This window comes from Lissotriton helveticus, chromosome 3_1 (genome assembly GCF_964261635.1).
Source record: "Lissotriton helveticus chromosome 3_1, aLisHel1.1, whole genome shotgun sequence".
NCBI lineage: Eukaryota > Metazoa > Chordata > Amphibia > Caudata > Salamandridae > Lissotriton > Lissotriton helveticus.
The window spans coordinates 1,486,652,843-1,486,670,486 of NC_136061.1; the positions used below are offsets into that span (position 1 = coordinate 1,486,652,843).

At 48.4% G+C, this 17,644-nt stretch overlaps 1 protein-coding gene across 2 annotated transcripts in view; it reads right to left on the minus strand.

The window, feature by feature from the left end:
• Positions 1-17,644, minus strand: part of LOC144823535 (uncharacterized) — a 337,732-nt gene that overhangs the window by 160,404 nt on the left and 159,684 nt on the right. The window lies entirely within an intron of this gene.

A 17,644-nucleotide genomic window follows, 5' to 3' on the forward strand; every position in this document is an offset into this window, starting at 1 on the left:
TCTTGAGGGACATTTGGGACGTCTGGGGTGTTATAATCATCCCACGGGTCAGGTGACCTTGGAGGAATAGATGGATCATCATTGTTAGCCCCTATATCATCAGAGCTATCATCCCTATTGTCATCGTCTGGTATGATAGAGGTTGCAGGGGAATGTTGTGGTAGGGGAGCAGGTGGTGATGGTATATGTGGAGGAGGAGGGGAAGGAATTCTTAAAGGCGCGGTAGCGATGTCCTTTTTCTTTGAATGAGGATCTGGCGCTGGTGTATCCAGTGGTTGCATTTTTGAAGCTAAAGTTAGCTGCCCAGTGATTGGGTCTTTAGCTAGAGTCTTTTGTGCAGGGTCTGGATTAAATAAGTCCTCTGCAGGAGGCCGATCTTTTGGTGCGGAGGGAGGCTTCGGCACCGAAGCGGTCTCTTTTGTTTTTTTGGCAATGTCCTTAACCGGAGAAGCAGGAGTCTTTTTCGGCCCTGAAATTTTTTTCAGCTCCGGTATATTTTTGGGATCCGATGTTTTTTTTGGTTCCGGTGGTCTTTTTGAATCCGAAGCGGGTTTGCTAGGTTTCGACCTGGCTTTCGGTGCCGAAGGAGTAGCGGTAGGCTTCGGCGCCAGTGGTTTGGATGTCGACGGGGCCGGTGATGTTGTCTTTTTCGGTGCCGGTAGGTGTGTGCCGGCACCATGGGAAGGCCGACTCGAGCCCGAGTCGCCTGAAGGCTTAGTTAGCTTCCTAGCCTTGCCCGAAGGTAGGGCAGTAGAAGCAGTGTGTCAGTGACCGGGGCCTTCTTTGGATGTGTCGAGGAAGGGTCGGGGTCGACGGTCTTACTTACGAACCGCTGTGCTGGAGTGATGTCCTCGACGTCTGAATCTTCTGCCTCGGAGTTGCTGTCGACGTCATGCTGTTCTGGAACGTCAACGCCTTCTTCAAAGATGTTGTCCGGAATCAGAGCTGAAGATCGAGCCATTGTTCTCCTAGCTCTTCGGGCCCGGATAGTCTTTTTGGAGCGGAAAGAGGCACAAGCGGAACAGTCTCTGGCCTCGTGCTCCGGGGAGAGGCAAAGGTTACACACTTCATGAAGGTCGGTGTGGGGAAACTTCGACCCACATTGAGGACACTTTTTAAATGGCGTCCTTTCCATGAGCTGGAGTTGAGGCCTAGTTAGGCCCGAAGGCCGTCGACGATGACCGGAATCGAAATCTTCGGTGTTGAAGAGTAGCGTCGACTGGGAAATCGTTTGAAGCTGATTTTTTTGTAAGTTGATGAGGATTGCGCGCCGTAGGAAATCGGTTCCAACACGGAGCGCTGGAAACACATACGAGCCCGGTGGTGGAAAAAAACAATCTGGGGATGGAGCCGATGCCCATGCGCAGTATCATCCAAAGAAGGAGTCACCTATCCTGTGACTTCCAAAGACTTTTCTACAACAAAACAAACTGCAAACATCCGGGCCCAACACTAGGCGGCCATCTATGCACAGTGTGTAATCTGCAGCTCATATGCCTCAAACAGCAGTTGTCAAAGTGAGAAGTCTGAGAGGACAGTTATGCAGTGGCTCAAAGGGAGAGCACATACAATATGTCAGAACTAAGTTCAAGACCCACTCGGACATTACGAAGGGAACAGGAGGGAAAAGATGAGTAATGCCCTTGGAGCGTGAGGAAGGCTGAAATAGGCGAGAGGTAGCCCTTAAGAGTGCCCAGAGCAAAGCCCTGCTGGGCCAAAGAAAGGAGGAACAAGAGAATCTTAGAAAGAGGGGCAGAAAGGGGGTCCACAGCCTTTGCTGTGCACCATGCCAAATTTGTTCCACGGCAGGCAAACACCATCTTAGTGGAGGGATGCCTGGCTGCCAGAATTACATCACAGACTTCGGGAGGCAGGTTGAATGACGTCAACTGCCGCCGCTCAATCTCCACGCAAGGAGGTGAAGGCTGGACAGGTTAGGGTGGAGGACCGTCCCTGTTGCTGTGACAGAAGATCCTCCCGAAGAGGCAGACGGGTCGGAGGATCGATGGACATGTTGAGCAGCTCGGGATACCAGACTCTTCATGTCCAATCCGGAGCCACAAGAATGACTTGGGCCCAGTCAAGCTTGATCTTCTTCAGCACTCTGGGAAGAAGTGGTATAGGCAGAAAGGCATATGGAAGACTGCAACTCCACTTGTGACGAAAAGGGCCGCCTTGAGAGTGCAGCCTTGGAAATTCCAACGTGCAGAATTGCAGACATTGCCTGTTCTCTTCCGTGGTGAATAGATCTATCCAAGGCTCTCCCCACTGCAGAAAGAGACCTTGCACCACCTCCGAGTGAAAACGCCATTCGTGATCCATCATGCACCTGCGGCTGAGTTTGTCTGCCCTGGCGTTCAGTGAACCTGCCAGGTGTTGAACCACCAGGAATATGCCCTGATGTTCCAGCCATGTCCAGAGGCGGAGGGCCTCTTGACATAGGATCTACGATCCCACCCCACCTTGTTAGTTGCAGTACCACATGGCAATGGTTTTGTCCGTGAACACCTGCACCACTCTTTCCCGGACTGAGGGAAAGAATGCTGTAAGTACAAGATGGATCGCCCAAAGATCCAGAAGGTTATTGTGGAGCCTGGACTCCGCCGAAGACCAGAGGCCTCTGATCTCCTCCACTCCCATGTGGCCGCCCATACCAGAAGGGATGTGTCTGTCACCACTGTGTGTTCTGGTTGGGGAAGGGAGAGGAATCTGACGTTGACCCAATCCTGGTTCATGAGCCACCACTGCAACTGTTGTGCAGTGCCCTCCGAGATCTGAAAGCAATCGGACAGATTCCCCTGATACTGCGCCCACTGGAACTTCAGGTCCCACTGCAGAGCCTGCATATGCCACCTGGCATGATCGACCAGCAGGATGCAGGAGGCCATGGGGCCCATCAGCCTTAGGGTCATCCTGACCGAAAAACGGGATAGGGGCTGAAAGATCGGAATCATAGCCCGAATAGCCTAGACCTGCTGTTCGGGAGGATAAACCTGAAACTGTGTCGTGTCCAGAACCGATCCGATGAAGAGGAGCTTCTTAGAGGGGATCAGGTGTGACTTCCGCACGTTGATGGAGAACCCCAGAGAATGCAGGAGGTCGGCCATAGTCTGGAGGTGGAAGACGAATGCTGGGATGAGCCCGCCTTCAACAGCCAGTCGTCAAGATAGGGGAAGACTGGAACCTCTGATCTGCGCAGATGAGCTGCGACCACCGCCATCACTTTCGTGAACACCCAAGGGGCGCTGGTAAGGCCAAAGGGGAGCACAGTAAACTGAAAGTGCTCGTTGTCCACCGTGAACCACAGGTAATGCCGGTGGGCCGGCAGGACAGGATGTGAAAGTAAGCATCCTGCAAGTCCAATGCTACCGTCCAGTCTGAAGGGTCCAGGGCGGACAAGACCTCAGCGAGCGTCAACATCTTGAACTTCTCCTTCCTGAGATACAAGATAGAATGCAGGCCTTTGTCCTTCTTGGGTACCAGAAAGGAGTGGAAATAACCACCACGACCTGCTTCTGGGGCAGGAACATGCTCGATGGCACCCTTGGCCAAGAGTGCTGAAACTTCAGGTTGGAGAAGGGCCAGGTGATCCTCGGACATGCGATGGTACTGAGGTGGCATGGAGGGAGGGATAGTCTCAAAGGGGAGGGAGTAGACCCTTGAAACTATTTGCAAAAACCACCTGTCCAACGTGATGGTGCACCAGTAGGGGAGGTGATGGCGGATCCTGCTGCCCACTGGAGTTTGATGGCGCTGAGAGATCGGACTAGGAGGGTTTGGAGGCTGCTGCAGAGGCGGCTGTGGTGGACTGGCCTACTCGCTGGCCCCCAGAACCACGCCTTGGGTTCCCACATGCCCGACTGTGCTGGGGCTGAACAGTTTGCTCCAGCCTGTGGCTCTGGGCGGGACATAGCGGGGCATCCCTTCCGTAACCACAAAAGGGGCAGACTACGCAGGGTGGTGGTGGAGAGGCCCGAGGACCTGCCCGTCACCCGAGAGTACTTAAATCGCTCTAGCGCATTGTCTGCCTTGACGCTGTAAAGTCGACGGCCATCAAAGGGCATGTCCATAAGGGTGGATTGGACATACCCGGAAAAACCGGATGAATGCAACCAGGCGTAGAGTCGAAGGGCTACTGATGTGGAAATCATCCTGCCAAGTGCATCAGCGGTATCCAACCGCCAGCGGATGGTAAACTTCGCTGCATCTCTCCCCTCGGCAACTGCACGGGAGAGTACGGCCCGGGCATCCTCCGGGCACTGAGGCAGCACCTGCGACACCGTATCCCACACAGAGTGGGTGTAACGGCCCAATATATATCTAAACAAAGAGAGAGAGAGGGAACTTCTTTGTCTCCACTCTTATTCCCCAGGAATATGCAATAAACAACAAAAGAGTGAAGCCAGAATGTCAAGGGCTATTAACAGGGATCACACATGTTTTTATAAAGGGTCCTCACTCAACAACCTAGTTGGTGACATGCTTCATCATAGGACCCCACCAGAGAGGCTGAATGCCTCTCCGGTGTGCTTCAACACCTGATTACAGCGGAACAGGATTTTTGTGTATTGAGTGCAAGTGACGGTGCAGTAAGTGTTGTTAAAATAGTCTTTACTACTCCTTAAAAAAAAATTCATGGTAGGGTAGTAAGACTAGATTAAAAAGTGTGTGGTGGACGTTGCGACTGAATAAATTGATCAGCCACATCCAGTATTAAAACATGTTTCAGCCTGTGTGTGCCAGTTGCGAGGCTTTTCTCAGGACCAGGGACCATGGCGGTATGCACTCGCTAAGGTGCACCCTAACCTATGGCCACGTAAAGAACCGGATTACTCATGGTTCGGAAAAATCAGGTCTTCAGCACTTCTGAATGCATAAGTAGATCTGTAAGGAGAAAGGGACATTGAAAAACACATATACAAGACATGACAAATACACATATTTCACCTTGTGCATAGTTAAAAAATACGAGCGATCCTATGCAACTGCAAATGCCCTTAAAATGTGACTGCTTGAGTAGTTACCGTCACATGCAGTTGGAGGCCCCGTGGGCGAATAATTAAACATAGTGATGCTTGTCAGACTACCTATTCGGGTTTCTAGGTGCAATTACGCATTACCGGAAATATATTAAAAATTGTGGGGTGTGCCAGTTTACTTATTCAGGTTCTATGCGCAATGATGCTTTACTGTCACAGGGTACACTATCCTATGGCTGGTGTTCACCGTGACTATTTGCCAATTCAGAATTGCCTTAGATAGTTGCCTAAGAAAACATGGTGGAACTGCCTTGTAATGTAGGAGAAGCCTGTGTGATCAAATATTCTCTGGTTAGGACAGCTGAGGATAAAGTTAAGGAGATGGAAAGCTTACGTTTCAAAATTAAGTGATATTACAGCATGGGTCCTGGCAGGGGGCGGTGACTGAGAGTCACACGCTGGAGGGTGGGGAACAGAAAAATGAGGGTCATTACGATTTTCCGCTAAGGAAAATACCTTGTGTTGACCGGATTGTCCTGCGTCACTTACTGCTTCAAAGTCAGCCGCCCGCGTTGCCTGGGTCGTGCCCGTCTACAGGACCCGAAGACTGCGAATGATCCTCCATCAAGAAAAAAAAGACGGAAGTACAGCCGCTGTCTCTAGAGCGGGGCACAGCTGACGGAATGACGTCAATGCGCATGCGCGTGCGTCAATCACGTCAAAGGAGTGTACCGCTAACCTAGTGACAGGCATGCTGGCCCCCCGGCGGTGATATGCGCATGCGTTCAATGGGGTAGTGTCAGGGCTGTGTGAATGCAGCCTTATCTTAATCATTACATGACAACAGATGCTGGTAGAATAATTAACATGGCACCACGATGAAATACCTGTGCCAAATAGATATTAATTAGGCCAGAAGGTTAGAGAATGTCATGTCCTCATGACTATGGGAAAAATGCCTGTTTCCGTGGGTGAGGATAAAATATCCATACAGACAAATCAATTACGTGAGTAGTTTACACTGGGGAAAGGGCAAGTTGCTAACGCCCGTTGAAACCATAATTTTGTGGAGAGAACAGAGCCTCCTGGTTCTGACGCACAATGAAGTCACGGCTACACCACTTAAAGGATCTCTCTTGCAGAAAGCCTAATGTTATTCAGTAATAGCTGGCTGCATTAGATGGCGGACGTGGGAGGGTGACTGATAGCAGCCACTATAGATTTGGATGTGGGACAGTACCCTGACGCACTGGGTAATCATCGTTTTAAAACTGAACCCCATGGGATATTATCGTTCATTCCCTGCTTGTGGGTAGTCAGACAGTATATTCAGCGTTGCTCTTTCTCGAAGAAGGATCTTTGTGTATTTTTGCCTGATCTTAGTTGCTCAATTACTGTCCAGTGTATGTCGTTGGTGGTATGATTAGCCTGCATGAAGTGTTCAGTCAGTTTAGTTGTATTCTTTTTACACCGGATATTACTCCGGTGTTTACAGGTGCGCTGCTTGATCGTTCTAGTTGTCATACCCAAGTAACGTAAGCCACAGGGGCATGTGATAAGATATATCACGTTACTTGAATTGCAGTTTGTATGGGCTTTTTGTATCCAGGTTCTGTTGGGTTCAAGGTCAAGTGTTTTGGAAGCAGTGGTCAAATGGCAGATACTGCAATTCCCACATGGGAAGTGCCCAACTATATTGGGTAGGCCCCAAACATTGAGGACTGATGGATTACTAATAGTCACAGACTTTTTAGGTTGAGTATGGACCAAGCAATCCTCAAGGCTCCTCGCCCTTTTAAAAGAGAAAAGGGGTTTATCCCATTTCCTGTTTCAAGGATCTTCCAATGTTTATTGATGGCTTTCGTGACTGCATTTGAGGCTGTACTGTATGTCGTCACACATGTCAGGGTGATTTCCTCTTTGTTCCTGGGGTTGTCTTCCAACAGTGTATCGCGGTGCTGATTCCTTTCTCGTTTGTAACTTTTTTCGAGGATGTGTTCAGGGTAGCCGCGGTTCTGTAGTTTCCCTGATAATTCAGTAGCTTGGGAGCAATAGTCATTGGCATTGCTGCAGTTTCTCCTGATCCTAAGGTATTGTCCATACGAGAGATTTTCACTGAGTGCTCTAGGGTGGAAGCTGGTGATGGCTGAGAGGTTGGTTTTTGATGTCGGCTTGTAGTATGTTTTTGTGGCAAGCCTTCCTTCCTCTTTTGTGATGGTTACGTCCAGGAACACCATTTTCTTGTTTTCATGTGTATGGTGAACCATAGGTTAGCATCACAGGTATTAATCCAATTGAAAAAATCTATCAGGACGCCCTCTGGTCCTTGCCAGATGACAAAGACATCGTCTATACATCTTTTGTAGCATGATATATAGGGTGCGAAAAGGTTGTCTGTGGCCAGGATGTACTTTTGCTCAAAATAATACACATTCAAGACTGGCCCCACTTGGGGCAAAAGTGCTGCCCATCGAAGTTCCCATAGTTTGTAGAAAAAGTTCTCCCTCATACTCGAAGAAATTTCTTTTCAATGCTAGAGTAGCACATTCGATAATGAATTGTCGTGGGACATTGTAATCCCATTGCGCCTCCGTTAAAGCCTTGGCTAGAACAGTAATGGTTGCATCTTGGGGAATGCTTGTGTTCAAGCTTTCTATATCCATAGAGACCAAGATGGTAGAGTCTTCATCTATGTTGATATTCTGCATGAATGAAAGGAGTTTTGGTGTCCTTCAGGTAAGTAGGGGTTCACAAATCAGCACCGAAAAGAGACAACAAGCAGGAAAAACTGTTTCGGCCAGATCCTCTCGATCTGAAACAAAAGACATTACACGTTGACCCTAAAACAGGCCATATTGTCAATATCCCAGAAAAGAAGAGGAAATTAGATAACTCACACTCCCCTGAGGTACCTGTGAAGAAAATAGACTTTGCAACTTCACCCCTAGGACCCTCTTCTGTTCTTCCTACCAAACCGTTGTCTCCTACAAACTCTCCTATACACTCTCCTAGACTCTCTCCAATACTTCCATACTCACCCATATTACCACAGGATGAGGATGATCTAGGGTACGGAGGTGGCCACGATAAGGATCCCTTAGATGACCCTGATGATAACACTACTCCACCACAGGATACATGGGAAGAGTACAACAATCCCACAGATGCTCCAGACCTTCCTGATCCGGATGTATACCCATCTAGCCATCCCCTCCAGATGACAATATAGGTTTTAATCAGCTCATTAATAGGGCTGTGCAATATCATGGGGTTGAACTACATTCAGACCCCATGGACGAAGATTTCCTACTAGATATATTTGCTCAGTCACAAAAATCAATACATACATTACCCATGCTTTAAGGTGTCATTAAACATGCACCTGACATATTTATAGACCCTGTCAGGATCAGGATTCTCAATCCTCAGATAGATAAAAAGTATAAACCTGCCCCTAACGATCTGATTTATTTATTTATCTGTGAGTGTGGTTTTGATTTGGGCTCTGGATCTGTAGGAGGGGTCTTGTGCTCCTTTGGCTTTGATGTCGGTGTCAAGTCCGAAATCTTCTTCTGATCCGAAGGTTTTTGGTGTTTGTTCGGTTCCGAGGCCTTATGGTCTTTCGGTGCCCAAGATTTCGATACCGAGGCCTTTTGGGGTGTAACTTGAATAGGGTGTGTCCCTGATTTCGGTACTTCAGGCGAAGTTTGACCAGAGCCTTCTGTTTATTGGATGGGGCAGGGGCATGGACGTTTGTACTCACTCTTGACCTGGAGTAATGTGGTCATCGGAATCGGAGTCATCAGCTTCAGAAACGATGCCTCTGCCTCTGAAACATCGGGGCCTTTGTCGAAAATGTTGTGTGGCACAGGTGTAGCTTGTTGAGCCATAACGTGTCATCGAGCCCGGCGATCACGGATAGTCTTTTTGGAGCAAAAAGAGGCGCAGGCCTGGCAATCCCTTTCCTCTGTTCTGGTGAGAGGCAAAGGTTGCAGATCTTGTGGTGGTCACTGTGTGGAAATTTAGCTTCACACTGGGGCATTTTTTGAATGGGGTCCTTTCCATTAGCTGTAGGGCTGAATGGCGCAGATAGGCCCAGCGGCCCGCTTCGACGACCGGAATCGAGGATTTTGAGGTTAGCGCTTCTGAGGGCAAGCGAAGGAAACAATACAGTCGAGTGGTGAAGGGTTGCGCGCCGAAAAGGGTTGGAAACACGGTACTGAACCGGAGCGCAGCAAGTCACATCCGAACCCGATGGCAGAAAAAAACAATGTAAGGATGGAGTTGATGTCAATCCGCACTATCGTCCAAAGGAGGAGTCACCTATTTCGTGACTATAAAGACTTCTTCCAAGACAACTGAAGGCAAATGCCCGGCAGGTACGCAAAACTCATCACTGCCTGACAGCATAATCGCCTCGGCAGGCACCCAACACTCAACACTATCAGAAGGTACTAGATAGACAAAGACGAGACTCTTTGAGGAAACATGCTGACAATTCTGAAAACTCAATTGACCGCTACCCGCAGCCCATCACTGAGCTGACCTTGTGATACAACCTCAACTGTGACAAAGCGTCACACATCAATAAGACAACCTAAACAGCAACTAAATAATTCAAAATTAAGGTGGAGTAATGAGGCTACTGCCTCGGTATCCAAAAACTAACCACTGTCAGAAGGAATCTGACAGACGAAAACAAGACACAGACAACAAAGTGCAAACATCCGAGCCCAACACCAGATGGCGATCTAGGCACGAGTATGTATTCTGCAGCTCATATGCCTCGCACCGGTTTCTTTCAGATCCAGTGTTTGGCAAGCCCTGTGGCCACCCTTTTCCCACACGAGATGGCACGATTAGTCTCCTTGCCAGGAGGAGATGCTTCTCCTGTGCCCTGGGATTTTGTTTAATGGGTCCTTAAAGATGTCCTTTGAGACATTTAACAAAGTGCCAATCATAGGCAGATATTGTCCTGTACGGTCTGTGCAGGAAAGTGTTTCAACTAAGAAATCTGTCTATTGCTCTGTGGTCTGCATAGGTAGTTTATAATCATCTGCAGCCCTCTATATGACTCTATTGTAAGAAGAAGGGCCATCAGATGGTGAGGCTTTGCTAGGAATTAGTGGTTCCATTTTGTTGTCAGACAGAACCACATCTAATCGCCCCAACGGTCTGGGCTGTGGTGAATGTTCCCCAGTAAATCAGAGTCATAGTCCTGTTGAGGTGTATTCCCACCCTCCTCTTCCTGTGTAGATGATTCTGGAAACTGTGGTTGACCACTTTTTTGGTGGTGGTTGTGGGCCTTACAAATCGTGTGCCTGTGTGTTAGAAGTGTCCTAATGCCTTTTTTTTAATATATATTTATGCATTCCTTCAAAAACATTACCCTCCTCTTTTTGTGGCACTTGTTTTTGTGGTGTCTTTGTCTTCTTCTCTGGCACTGTTGGTATGGCAGACGAATGTGTCTTTGTCGACGTCAAAGACTGATAATGTTCTTTTTCTTTTGTCGGTGCAGATGTATGTTTGGTCTCCGCAGGATACCCTTCATTTTGTTTTACTTTGTCCCTTTTATTCAGTCCCTAAGCGTACGTTTTTAGTTGGGATCTTGAAAAAAAAGAAACTGGGACAGGCGAAAGCAGCGCTACTCTTTCTGCAAGAAGCTTCAGATCCCCACACTTTATTATGTATAATAAGCTTCATCAAGATGACAATGAGAATAAGGAACACACGGGAAGCGATGGATATTTAATAATCTGTAAATTCTAGCCCTAGACTTCAGTAAATCCCCACTAATGAAAAGGTCGCCCCACTTTGAGGATATTTTGGGATATTTTATACCTCTTTTTTAACTTGACTTTTTAAACTTGTATTTTTATAAACAATGTTTTTTATAATGAATGTATGTATGTTGATATTTTATGCTCTTTTATGGTACTCTTTGAAGTGCCGAATAAAGATATTTGAAATGAAAATGAATTCCGAGTGACTTGAGGCTAAGCATTTTTTCAGATCCGATGACTTGTCCGGAGTTGAAGTCGTGTTTGTGTTTTTAGGAGCAGATGCATGTGTCAATGAAGACTGAGTGCTTTGATCCCCGGTGGCGTTGGTGACATGCCCATGTTTTGGCCTTGGGTCTTGGGATTGAGAACAGGCTTCCCTTCTCAGCTAAGAGCATGCTCCCGATGTCGACCAGCCCAGGAGGTGTATGTAAGATTTTCTTTGCAAGGGGGTGGGTCAATAATACTCACAGCCCCTGGTGTCATCTTCGGTCTCAGTCAAGACCCGGGTGCCAGAGCCTTCGGCATTGGATCCTCGACCAGCACTTCTGACTCTTCTTCTTCGTCACTGGATTCGGCAGAGGATACATAGTCGGGGTCGGCAATGATGACCCCACCTTGTACTGTTGTCTCGGTGTTGAGCTTGTCCTCGCTGTGTGATTCACAGTGCGAGAAATCCGCCTCTGCTGCCATCTCCGTGGTATTGCTAGGCGCCGATCTCTTTTGCATCGCAAAGTCTTCTTATGTTTGAAGAGGTTGTGTGCTGCACAGCCTTGTTCCTTGTCCACAGGCTACAGACCATATGAATGTCCGAATAGGTGTATTTGGTGCCCCACCGTGGGAACTGTCAAAATAAGCTTTCTTTTTTTACCTCCATTAACTGGAGACGGACATTCTCGACGGGTGGGGATGCCAGTGATGCAAAAATCTGGCGCGAGCGCTCAATCTGTACATCATTCCAGCATGTATTGGAGGCGTGTGTTATTCTTCCTTGTCGAACTTCAGTCAAGGAGGTCAGGTTGAGTCTGATGGAAAAAAATAACCTAAGAAAGGAGCCGTTGAACATGTGCAATACCGCGAAGAGGAGGGGCTACGACGCCAACCACAAAACGTACTCGAGAAAAAGCAACTTGCAGAGTCCGGGCCCATCACTAGATGGCAGGAGTGTGCACAGTATGTGTATCTGCAGCCAACATTTGCTACGTATAACTATTACTGCCTTTAGATTCACAAATCTGCACAAACTCGTTCTAGCTCCCTGCATAGATGGAATTGGTGGCAGGCTTTTGGGTCACCAAGATGACATCGGCGATCTCGTATGGGAGGCAAAACTATTGTAGCTGGTACTGCTCTATTTCCACTTGTGCGGCCGTGGTGTCTATGGATTGGAGTAGAGGATATGGTCATCCAAATGCAAGAGCAGGTCTGCGCTTTGTGGGAGGGGCGAGGTGGGAGATTTCTTAGTGCTTCAAGATCTTATATCAAATAGCCCTTGCCCAGTTTGGAGTGATCACAGTCAGCTGTGCCCGATCATCCTACACTTTCAGCAGTAGTTTGGACTGAAGCACAATCAGCAGGAGCATGTACAGCTGGCTCTGAGACCAGCTAACCATGAAGATATTGCTCATGGAAGGAAGTGTATGGCACAAAACCGAGGTATAATTCCTGTTCCGGGCCATAGCAATAAGATTCACAATGGGAAATTTCTTGGTTGAGAAGATGGCTTCTGTAACCTCGGGGGAACTCCCAATTATGGTCTTCTAGTGAGAGACAACTTAGGGCATTCACTCACAATGAGAGTTCCTGCGATTTGGACCACTACTAGGAAGAGAAGACTCTCTGTTTTTGGGCCCATTACCGCAGTCAAATCAACTCACAAAATAGACTCCACTTTAGTTATTCATATAATGGACGGTAGGTGGGAATCAGATGCTGACCCCTGAGATGGAAGGAGTCCAAGACGGATTCCCTTCAGCTTGAGCACAATCATTTGAAGGTGCTACCCTGATACGGTCAAATACCCCACACCATCATGTCTCCTGATGATTACTTAAGTCCAGCAATGAGGTAGGCATGACCACGGTAGCCTAAGTCTACGCAAGGCAGAATGGGCGAACCCTCAGAAGGTTGGAGGCGTCCATCCACCAGTGCAGAGCCTGATGCACTGACTGGAAGATTCACACATGAGGCAAAAAACTTTGTGGTGTTGCACCACTGTCTCGCCAGGCACCAGTGGAGGGCTCTTATCCACCACTAAGTTGCCATATGTCGAGTTTCATCGACGCTCCGAACAATCCCAAACGGGACAAGTTCTTTGAGGACAAGAAATACATCTCGTTCGTATGGTGCCTTTTAGGTCTCGCACCTGCGAACGGATCGCGAAGCGATCGTCGCTGCGAGGCCTATTGTGATCAGTTCTGCTTACAAGGAGCTAAGGGAGAGACAAGAGATGTGCACGCGCAACCTTGCGGAATCGGATCAGGTCGCGCGCGCGTTCACCATCTCCGGTCTCCCATGGCTCCTTGTAAGCAGACACACACGCACGCACACACACACATAGAGAAGCCCCTCCCCGCCGCCGCGCGCACGCACACACACACACACGCACGCACGCACGCACGCACACACATACATAGAGAAACCCCCCACCGCCGCCGCCGCGCACGCACACACACACACACACACACATCCCCTCCCTCAACCCCCCCCAAATCCTCCCTCACTCACCGGGCTCTTCTCGCATGTCCCTTTCCCTCCGCAGCGCGTCACTCTCGGCGGCAGCAGGCTCCAATTCAAAGTCGGAGCTCGGCGTGTCTTCTCCGTGATCTAGCTTGCGCCGGGACAGCCAATAAGCACGCGCACGGCGACGGCGTCTCGTGCGCTCCCAGCGCGGTTTCGGTTTTGCGCCCAGCAATTAAAATAGCACTGTAGATTAGTCCTTGCTTTCACATTTACCATGGGCTCAAATTAGCACTGTCCTCTATGGCCTACCCTTGAAACCAGCGTTTATGGAAGTAGTGAGTGATGAAGCGTCAGTGTGAAAGGCCCCTTCAACTCCAGACCACTGACCCTTCGGAGTGGCCCTGGACAGTGCGCGTCTCTGTTCGCTTAAACCCCATAGGTTCAGTTAGTGCACTCCTATGGCTTGGGGTTTTACTTCCCCTGACAACACCATATTTCTGTCCAAGGGTTGAAACTAACCACATTTACAGGTCAATACGTCATGACTACTTTGACCCTTCTAACACCACCAGGGGTGTACTTCGTTACAAATTTTGGTTAATTTATGGACAGACTCTACCGTCCATCTGGATACCTTGCACGGACCTCTAGCCCACACCATTCCCAGCTTCCTTCTTTTAAACATATACCGGCCCCTTCCTGAGAAACATAACATCTCCAACAGCCCCCTGATTATTCAATCACCCGGCACATCCTTTATCCAGTTCAACTAACATGGTTTATTTCCTAATAACAGGTCATACACTCCAAGATGGTCGCCTCCCTGTAGAGCCTTACTCATGTGTACACTTTACTTCTCTGTCTGTCAACACATGACCTACGTAGTCGAGACGCACGCTGTCTCGCGGGAGTTGGCGCGGATTCCACTTTACATTTAAATGGCATTCTCCCGAACCAGTGACTGCACCGACTCCCCGGACAAAGTGCGTGGGTAGGTTTCCAGCACTCGTTCTACTGAGAACAGGTGAGTGATTGCACGGGTCAGATTGTGGCAGAAGTTGCCCGGACTGAACTCTGAGTCTTAGCGGCACCGCCGTGGAGCCTACACCGCTCATGGGACAGCAGAGCAGGTGGGCTTGCCTTTTACCGAGTGCCCACTGCGTTCCCAATTACTGCTTGGGGGGGGACACTAACATCATCGCTGCCTTCGAAACTGTGTGCAGCGGAGCACGACTTGGCGCTTGTTCTCACCCATGGAGAGGCATCATCCTAAGTCGGCCCGTAGCACCGTTAACCGGGTCAGTTTTGATTGGACCTACCCCAGCCTGCTGTAACGGGCCACGCTCTGCGGCGACTTTTGAGCCACTCGCAGGCTATCCCTTGGGATTGGTACCCACCTACCCTTCCCTCACTCTGTTGGGTACGGCTACATGCCTCTTGTGTCTCCCGTATCTTACCCTTATCCATTGGGCACCTTCTCCAAATTGTGCTGGTGCCTCCCCATGTTTACGTTTTCTCCCTTTCTCCAGGACAACCACCTTGAGGTGTCCTACGCCGGGGAGACGACAGGAGCAGGCGCTCCATAGCTTCCGGGTGAGACAGGCCTTACCTCATTGTCTTTTACGCTTTGTTTGTGTTTTTACCAGTCATTTGACTTCTTCCTTTTAACTTGTCCTTCCCACCTTTTTTAGTTTAAAATTTGTTTTCAGAATGCATGAAAACAAAATATTGTCCAAGACCTAGAAGTGTTTGGAATGAGTCCTTTGGTACACATTCAGGGTTCAAACACCGCCGGTTCCACCATTTTCTTTTGTTATTGTGGCACCTGGTTGCAAGTCAAGGTGGGTGATGATTTCTTTTTCTACCATATTAAGTACTGAGAAGGGACTAAAACAGGGTTGCATGATAGCTCCTGCATGATAACACATCCTTTCCTTGTTTGAATCTCTATGCAGCACATATTAGGACTGTCCTTGCTGAGTGCAGGGCCTGCATGCCCTCCAAAGTTCTGATGCCACGCTATGTCTTTGTTGCAATATGCTGGTGACATGGTGCCCTCTAGACCGGTCAAGCATCAGTCTAAAACATACCAAAACAAGCATTTGCAATGCAATAGGTCTCGCATTTATGCGAGTTTGACCTATTGGCATTGTAAATGACAATGGCTTCTATTTATGTTTTAAAAACCAAAACATAAATAAAAGGCAATGTCATTTACAATAAAAATAGCTCAAACTCTCGCAAATGCGAGACCTATTGCATTGCAAATGCTTGTTTTTATTGGGAGAGTTCTCTGGAGGATGTTCCTGGAGGATGACTTACCTTTCAGAGAGGGAGTCTGCTGGGAGTCACTATACGGACCTTAACTAAAAATATTATGGCCTTCCATTAGATAATTACCTTAAAGTGCATAGAAAAGACCCACAAATAATGGACAGAATGTGGAAACAATCAAACATTCACCCCCAGTAAAGACATATGGGTTTAATCATTGTTCTTTTGCTCACCGTGTCACCCCAGTTTGGACTCAGCAATATGGAAATCAGTCTTGACCCTGCTCCTCATGGGAACAGTTAAGCCCGAACTACAAAGCCAGGTCCGTCCTAGAACAGAAACAAGCATCCTGGGACCACTTTCAGGGTATCACCCCTAAAAAGCCAGGATACCTTGAATCCAGTGGCGCAGTGAGCACTGGAGCCACAGAACCCACGTCTGGGCACACCCTTTCCACTTAAGGCGACAAAAGGAATGGGAACAAATGATGGACTGAATGCTGTAACAAAGATCTATGTTTAATCCATCGATCTTTTGCTCACCATGTCACCCCAGTTTGGACCCAGCCATATGCAAATCAGTCTTGACCCTGCTCCTCCTGGGAACAGTCCAGCCCGAACTGCCAAGCCAGTTCCTCCATGGACCCAAAACAAGCATCCTGGGACCGATTTCGGGGTATCACCCCTCATCATCCAGGCTAGCTTGTATCCAGTGGCACAGTGAGCCTGGGACCCATGTCCAGGCATACCCAGGGAACTTAGGGTGGAGAAAGCAAAAGAAACACACAATGACATTGTTCAACATTATGTCCATCAATTGTTCTTTTTGATTTGCCACCCTGAGTGGGACGGGTATACCAAGACGTGGATCCTGTGCTCTCCATGCCACTGGAGTCAAGCTAGCCTGGCTGATGGGGGGTGAAACCCCGCATACGGTCACAGGATGCTTGTTTCCCGTCCAGGGAGGACTTTGCCAGGCAGTTCGGGCTAGACTGTTCCCATGGGGAAAAGGGTCAAGACTGATTTGCATATGGCTGGGTTTAAACTGGCATGGCATGGGAAGCAAACAAACAATGGATTGAGTCCCAGATCTCTGTACTAGTGTGAATGTTTGACATTGTTCAGCATCCTATTAATCAATTGTTATTTTTCCATATGTCACCCCAAGTGGGACGGGTATGCCCAGACGTGGGTCCCTTGCTCTCCATGCCACTGAGTCAAGCTTGCCTGGTTGATGAGGGGTGAACCTCAAAACAGATCCCAGGATGCTTGTTTCCAGTCCAGGGAAGACCTGGCTTGGCAGTTTGGGCTAGACTGTTCCCACGGGGAACAGGGTCAATACTGATTTGCATATGGCTGGGTTTAAACTGAAATGGCAAGGGAGCAACATACAATAGATTTAGGCCTAGATCTCTGTACTGGGGTGAATGTTTGACATTGTTCAACAATTGTTCTTTTTGCTTAAAGGGCATGGAGGCACAAGAGCTGCAGACTGACGCTCTATAACCCAACCACAGACACCACATACACTTGTCTTAGGTGTCTGAAATAGATATCTTCTTGCAGCACTAACTACCAGGCTTAAACCCAGAGGCTTTTTGTGAAGACATCTACACTAGTTGCTGTTGAGAGACAAGGAGTTTGTGAATGAGACACTCGAAGAATCCTCTGGACCACATCGATATACAACAAAATGGGAACGGACTCTAGAACGCTGGTTAACACCTCATATCCTTGGGTAATGTCACTTATGGAGACTAAATCATCATTGGAGGCACATAGCACAATCTCGCAATGCTGGAGAAGCACGACCGGGAAAATCGGTTTGAATCCTGGATGGAGCATTGATCCGGTAAGAATCAGCAGGAACATGTATCCATCAGAAGGTATTGGATAATGTCAGACGTAAAATGAAATAACCTACTACACA